We start from the raw sequence: 7,466 nt of genomic DNA, 5'->3' as shown, positions 1-7,466 counted from the left end.
TGGGAATCCCAAACTTGGAAACTTTGTATTGAATGCTTTTAGTTCCAAATAAAAAATTGTATTGGATAATAAACCCGGGAAATTTAACATTTCGTAGTCTAGTAATTTCCCTATAAATTGGAATGAGAAGAAAATTCTATTGGTGAATTAAGTTTTTGTTGAAACTCAATTCTTTGTGGGTTTTTTTGTTTTGTTTTGTTTTGTTTGCGGTACGCGGGCCTCTCACTGCTGTGGCCTCTCCCGTTGCAGAGCACAGGCTCCGGACGCGCAGGCTCAGCGGCCATGGCTCACGGGCCCAGCCGCTCCGCGGCACGTGGGATCTTCCCGGACCGGGGCACGAACCCGTGTGCCCTGCATCGGCAGGCGGACTCTCAACCACTGCACCACCAGGGAAGCCCGAAGCTCAATTCTTCGTGATTGTGTGTTTTATCTCTGTAGTATTTGAGCACTTACTACAGGAAGCAAAGATAGAAACATATCATGATATGCTTAAATTATGCAGAGATTGGGTTTTATATCAAGGGCAAAATAGCTATGATTTTTATTATTGTAACTTTCTGAATTTCCTATACTTCTTTTCAAATAAAAGCAGCAACAGTAAAAAATATCATTACTCTTAATTAAATTAATATTGGAAAATATATAAATGTAATGTCAATGTGGTAATGTTACAGATAATATGTCAACATCTAAATAAGTAGGGATTTTAAAAAGTAAATTGCTTCCAATGAAACCAGACATAGATGCATATCCATTTATGTTTGTTTAGATTTTCAATAAAAGCATTTTACTAATACTTGCTAATATTAATTGTAAGGTATTTTATTATTGTTTTGTATATATTTTATGATGTAAATTGGCTTTGGGGGCTTTGGATTTATATAATAGGAGCATGGCACAGACATGTAACAGTCACTATATACTCCTCCACATTTCTCAACCCCGTGCAGTTTTATGGGGCTGCATGACTAGTCCTGGCCAAAGGGCTATGACTCAAAGCAGTTCATATACCTTCTGCGACAAAGCATTGTAGAGCCAGGACATGACAAAGCAGCTCTCTTCTTCCCTACTAAAGTGACTGCAGAAGCCAAATGTTCCAGATGGTATAGCTTCAAGATGGTAGACTTTCTGCCAGCCTGGATCCCGAGTAACCACGTGCAGCAGAACTCCCGCTGACCCATGGTAGATATGAACTATGAGTGGGAAATAAACCTTGGTTGTATTAAGCTACATAGCATTATTCTGGCTAATTAACTGAAAGAATGAATGACTATATTCATCTAAATATAATGCAACACAAAACTAAAATAAGAGTTAAATAAGCTCCTTGGTGAATCCACATGTATATGCAAAAGCTAGGGTTACATATTAGGGCTTGGAGATAGAAAGTCATAGGATAATCTTAGGCAGAACCTCAATTATCTTGTATTTGTCTATGTTCTCTATTAATCGCGTGGAGGTCTGCCTCAGATACTGAGAGTCCTATGGTTTTGAATTTCCTCGAGTCCCCCTGAAGAAAAAGAAAAAGGAAATGGAAGTTGTTTTCTTCTTTAAATTGCTGGTACAATAACCAGATGACGCCAACACAGAAAATGACCTGGAATTGTAAAGTAGAAATCATGCTTGCCATTTGGGGGACTTCCCCAACCATTAAGAGCTCCTTGGAAGCTCTGTCTGATCCTGTCCTGTTCTAGGATCAAATTCAAGAAAACTTCCCTGGAGACTGATCTTCCCCCTACATTTTGACCATTTCTTCACAATCTCCTATGAATATTCCTTCACTTCTTTGCCTTCAACGTTACTGTTTCAGGATTTGGTGCTATGTCCTCGATTCCGTGCCATGCTCTCTCCCGTGAAGATCTCATGCATGCTTGTGGCTTCACTGACTTCCAAAAGTCACCGCTATGGCAGGTGCCTCCCCAGCGTTGTGGGTGCATCTGGTGCCTCTTCACGGGGCATCTTCACTGAGATGCCCTGTAAGAACCTCAAGCAGCTCATCAACCTTCCCCAGCAAACCTATTTCTCTCCCTCTGGCCTCTCTCAACATCACATCAACCCAGACACTTGGATCTTTATCCTTGGAAATCCCCACTCATCCAAAGTCTTTTTTTCTCATCTATCAATATTTCTTATTTTTTCCTAACATCTGGGCCTTCTCTTCTCACACAAAGCTACTCTTACGCATACTACTGCACCAGCCCCAGCCTTAATTACCCCACTCCTATTCAATTCAACACTGCTTTAATTGAGCTTTCTAAATGCAAATCTCATCTGCCTCTTTCAAAGCCTCCCCCATCACCCAGGTTAGAGTCCCCTTAGCGTGGTACTCCAGGCCCTTTGTGACTTCACCCCTGCCTTTTTTAATGAGCCTCTTTTCTGTCCCCTCCTCTTCTGACACTCTGAGTTCCAGTGCAAGCTACTTGTGCATCCCTGGACTCCACGTACATCCATATCTCTGGACCCTTGCTCATGCTGTGCCCCCTACCCGAAACGTCTCTCTCATCCAGTTTGTCTCGCTAAGTGCTCGTCATCATTCAGGTTTCATCTTGGACACCATCTCCCCAAGGATACCTTCCCTGCCGCCCAAGCTCACCCAGGTCCCCTCCTCTCTGATTCTCCACACCCTTGTGCTTCCCTCTGACATGGAACAATCAGATCATCCTGCCATGGCCTGTCTACTAGCCTATCTTTCCTCTTCCCTCCCTCTCTATGGATGGACAGAGATAGATTCTCTATGAAGCTGAGGATGTTGTAGCCTCAGGACTCCTCACTTAACCAGCTCCTTCCCTAGACTCTGCCAGGGGCCCCAACAATGTGTCTTCATGGTCACATGATTTGTCAAAAATAAGATATTTAAACAAAATGGCTCAACTCTGTCATCTTTCTCCGACATCCCCCCTGCGTCACTTCCCTTCATGTAGGTGACACTGGAGTGGTTGTGGGATAGATTTAATTTGGATTGAGTGGGGCATTTTACAAAAGTGCTACACAGTTATTTCTGTGGGATACTCTTACCACCCACATGTGCCGACCCCTCCAGCATCATGTACAAAGGTCCAGAGGTGGGATGACAGTATAAACATGTTCCACAGCACCTGCAGGTGAAAAAGAAACACAGTGAAAATGTATGAAGCCACAGCTAGCGATGTATGCTCTTATCTTCACAGGAAGAAAACAACTGTAAGCAAAGGCTTCGGTGCTCATCCATACCCAGATAAGAATGTCCCTCTTCTTACGATTACAATCAAGAATGTTGTATACGCAATTATAAACTTAGCATACATTTTAAAATTCTTTTGAATGGAGTGTAACAGTCAATTTTATCACGATTCTTGTGTTATATGGCACAAACCTGTAGCCATAATGCAAACAGAGAACATGTCTATGTGGAAAATAGTGTGTCTTAAACGTCCCCATGTATCAGGGTACAGCTTAGTGTAGCTGATGCAATTTTTTCTCCAAAAAAGTCTGGAAGTTTCAGATAAAACTGCATAAAAAATGACCACTGATGCAAGAAAATGACCTGAAGACACTTGTCTGGCCCAACTCCTACACAGTCAATGTATGAAGTATAAAAGTAAGTTGATTTCACAGTTACGCAGTTAAATACAAAGTGTTGGCATTCAAAAGTGGATTTGGGGCTTCCCTGGTGGCGCAGTGGTTGAGAGTCCGCCTGCCGAGGCAGCGGACACGGGTTCGTGCCCCGGTCCAGGAAGATCCCACATGCCACGGAGCGGCTGGGACCGTGAGCCATGGCCGCTGAGCCTGCGCGTCCGGAGCCTGTACTCCACAACGGGAGAGGCCACAACAGTGAGAGGCCCGCGTACCGCAAAAAAAAAAAAAAAAGTGGATTTGAATATCCTTTGTGTAATTCTTAATTACAGATCAATTTTGTATAATTTTTCAGAATTAATAAACATTTTAAAACTAAAATAGGACAGAAGGAAATTATCCTAGGGGAAGCCAAAAATATCAACTGGAAGACAGACTAACAAAGGCTTCAAAATGTCCAAACCTCTTCTATCACACTAGACTAAAAGGCTGGTGGTCCAGAGGAAGATAAGGAAGGAATTGTGATATCTAAAATGTATAGGGGACTTCCCTCGTGGTCGAGAGGTTGAGACTTCGCCTACCAATGCAGTGGGTGTGGGTTCGATCCCTGGTCGGGGAGCTAAGATCATCCCACATGCCTTGGGGCCAAAAAAACAAAATATGAAACAGAAGCAATACTGTAACAAATTTAATAAAGACTTTAAAAACGGTTCACATAAAAAAAAATCTTTAAAAAATAAAATAATGTATAGATAACAAAACAGCAGGAAAGATAAAAGAGATGGTGAGAATCAGAGCACTACCAAACAAGAAACAAAAGAGCAAGAGAAATAGAACAGACAACCCATATACTGGAGATATTAGTTTTCCCCAAATTTACAATTCTCCCATTTACATGCCATTACTCTGATGACACATGAGGATGAAAGAAACTTTCCTCAACCACCAATAATATAAAGCAATTTTTGACAAACTATGCAAAAGGAATGACTGAATCATCTTTGTCATCCTTAGAAAATAACATAAAATTGTTGCCACATGGGGCTTCCCTGGTGGCGCAGTGGTTGAGAGTCCACCTGCCGATGCGGGGGACACGGGTTCGTGCCCCGGTCCGGGAAGATCCCACATGCCGTGGAGCGGCTGGGCCCGTGAGCCATGGCCGCTGAGCCTGCGCGTCCGGAGCCTGTGCTCTGCAACGGGAGAGGCCACAACGGTGAGAGGCCCCAACGGTGAGAGGCCCGCATACCGCAAAAAAAAAAAAAAAAAAAAAATTGTTGCCACATAAAGAGATGATCAAAGTATATGCTATCAAAATATGTTAGTAAAAAGCATTACAGAGCTGTGTCTGACTGTTAATTCAAGCACAGTATTATTTTTCTGTTTTGTCAGCTTTTAAAAATATGAATTTGATGTAATTTCTTTGTTATTCTAAATAAATAGCCCCTTTTTACCTAATTGCATAGTCATGATCAGTAAAGAGCAAACAGAAGCTGGACCCGCTCCCTGATGGGGGAAATTGCTGTTTCTAAGTTTCTGTGTTACCGGTCTGGGTCCTTGGACTCTTTAATCAACAGAAATAAATAAGAGGCCAGATGAGGAATTCAGGCAAGACTTTATTGGGACTCACGCTGCAGCATGCATGCAGTTATTTTTAGTCTCTTATAGTTTCTTTGTGTTCTACTGTTCAAGGAGACGTTTGTCCAGGTGCAAGCACTGCAGTAAAGGGTCCCAGGTCCCAGCCTGTCTCATATCCACTGTCTCAGCTTGTGCCTGGCACCTCAGCACTTGCTCAGTGAAGGAAAAAGGGGCAAAATGTCGTGAGCCAGCTTGATTATTATTGCCCTGCCCCTATGACTCCCTAAGTCACTCCACAGTTTATTCCTCTGCAAATGCAAAGTCCTTTCTTGTCCCAAAGGCTGTTACCTGGAGCTGGGGGATCTGCCTCAGCTCCTGGCAGGTCATCAACGCTGCAGAAGCCGCCTGCACTCCACAGATGAGCAGAAGTTCTGGGAAGTCTGGTTTGGATGTACATGGTCCAGCAAAGAGCCCCACTACTGTGATGGGCTCGTTGCGGTTAAGCCAACATCGCAGAAATGAATAGAGCCCCCTGTTGCGTGTTCCCACTCAGTGGACAGTTACAGGCTCACGAGCTTATTCTTTAAAACAATAGAACAGTAAGCAGTCTCCTCCTCTCCTAATGCTGGCTCCTTGGAAAGGATCGCTCCGTGAGGATGCTCAGGCTCCCATATGGCCAGGTCTTCATGTCTGTTTTCCTGGAGGCTGCCCGAGTCCCAGACGAGAGCTGTTATGAGAGCTTTAGTAGATTGTTAAAGGTGTTCTCTTCTGGGCACGTTGAAATGGCGCCGGGCCATAGTTGCAATGACTTGCCTCAAACAGTACTTTCCAAAGGGAGGCTGCCAACTTATTCATTTCTTTGAAGGTTCACATTCTGCTGCTTTCTCCCCGCTACCCAGGTGCTGAGCAGAAGCTGTGCTTAGAGCCAGGCCTCCACCATGTCGACCAACCCCAGAGCCCAGGGCAGAACAGGACATTCACACTGAGCGTGCAATTGTCAGAAAAAGCTATAGGCTGTGCATTGAAGGCTCCTCAGCTTTTTCTCCCCTGGTTGAAGTCACTATAGGGCACTTCCAGTAAAAATAACTACCATAGGTCACAAGCCCAACCTAAGTGCTTTATTTTTGTAGTTAATTGTCTCAACAACCTATGAAGTTGTACTATTATTAACCCATTTTTGCAGATGTGAGAATTGAGGCCCAGATGGACAAAGTGATTTACCCAAGTGCAAGCAGCTGGTAATATTATAAAAGACAATTAGGTCACGTGTTTAACACTGTTTTCTTAATTGTACACTGACAGTGATGACAACAACCACACAATCGCACACCTACTTAGTGCCAGACCCTGTGCTAGGACAATGGAGAGTCCAAGGTGAGAAGGACAATTTTCTTCTCCCACTGCCTTTAAGGAGCTCATGGGGGCAGGGACAGACATTTTAGCAGGGAATTTACGAAATACAAACACAGCGTGTGTTAACGGCAGGAAGCCTGGGCGAGTAAGGAGATGTTTGCTAATGCAGGCCTAAAAAGGAGGTATTTTGCTTCCCACAATCATTTCCTACAGAAATCTTTCCATATGACATTTTAAAATGGTGATACTTTTAAAGAAGGATGAGAAAACAGAGAGGTACAGAAGCAGCATCAAAAGTTCATTTCTGTCTTTATTATTCTTCATAGAAATTCCTATCATATCATATCATCCCCATTCAATTTCTCAGGTTAAAAAAAAACTGAGGTTCAGAGAGGTTAAGAGACCAGAGCAAGGTTACACAGCAGAACCCAAATCTGAATGCAGGTCTGTAAAATAATCAAGTCCACCTGCTCCCCAGTACCCAACAATGCCTTTCCTGGAATGTAGCCACCACCTGATGCAGGGACCACCACGCAGGACCTGGGACCTGAGAAAACTCGAGGCTGATGGGAGGTTTGAGGCCTGCTTCTCTACTGCTCACCCACAGCTGCCTCACCTCATCAGGCCCAAGATTCATCGCCGCCAGCATCCACGCCTGAGCTCAGCTCTCTGGGGACCACTTCTGAGGAGCTCGGTGACTCAGGGCCTCCTCTGTAAATTCCCATTAAGCACTCTAGATTTAATAGCTGCTATTAATACAAATTATGCTTCATTAAGCATGAAGCTAAGGAGAACTCGGCTCAGAGGCTCCAGTTCAATACAGGGCTGAAGGACAAACAGAACGGCTATTTTTAATCCTGGCAATGTCAGCGGGGAGAGAGCAGCCTGACACTGCATGTGCCTGTCACTTCTGCTGCAAATGGAGTCTTTCACATTTCAAATAAATATCTCTTATTTTCAGCTCAAGGTGTATGAGAGAGGGAAAC

At 43.8% G+C, this 7,466-nt stretch overlaps 1 long non-coding RNA gene across 1 annotated transcript; it reads right to left on the bottom strand.

Annotated features, from left to right (window-relative positions):
* Window positions 1–1,323: 1,323 nt before the first annotated feature.
* LOC132520414 (uncharacterized) lies at window positions 1,324–7,233 on the bottom strand. The gene is made up of 3 exons (XR_009540544.1): window positions 7,097–7,233; window positions 3,016–3,095; window positions 1,324–1,510 (listed from the first exon to the last, which is right to left on the bottom strand). It is a non-coding gene; the product is annotated as an uncharacterized LOC132520414 (long non-coding RNA).
* Window positions 7,234–7,466: the final 233 nt, after the last annotated feature.

This window comes from Lagenorhynchus albirostris, chromosome 5, assembly GCF_949774975.1.
Source record: "Lagenorhynchus albirostris chromosome 5, mLagAlb1.1, whole genome shotgun sequence".
Classification (NCBI taxonomy): Eukaryota; Metazoa; Chordata; class Mammalia; order Artiodactyla; family Delphinidae; genus Lagenorhynchus; species Lagenorhynchus albirostris.
This window is presented reverse-complemented; position numbering and strand designations above follow the sequence as displayed.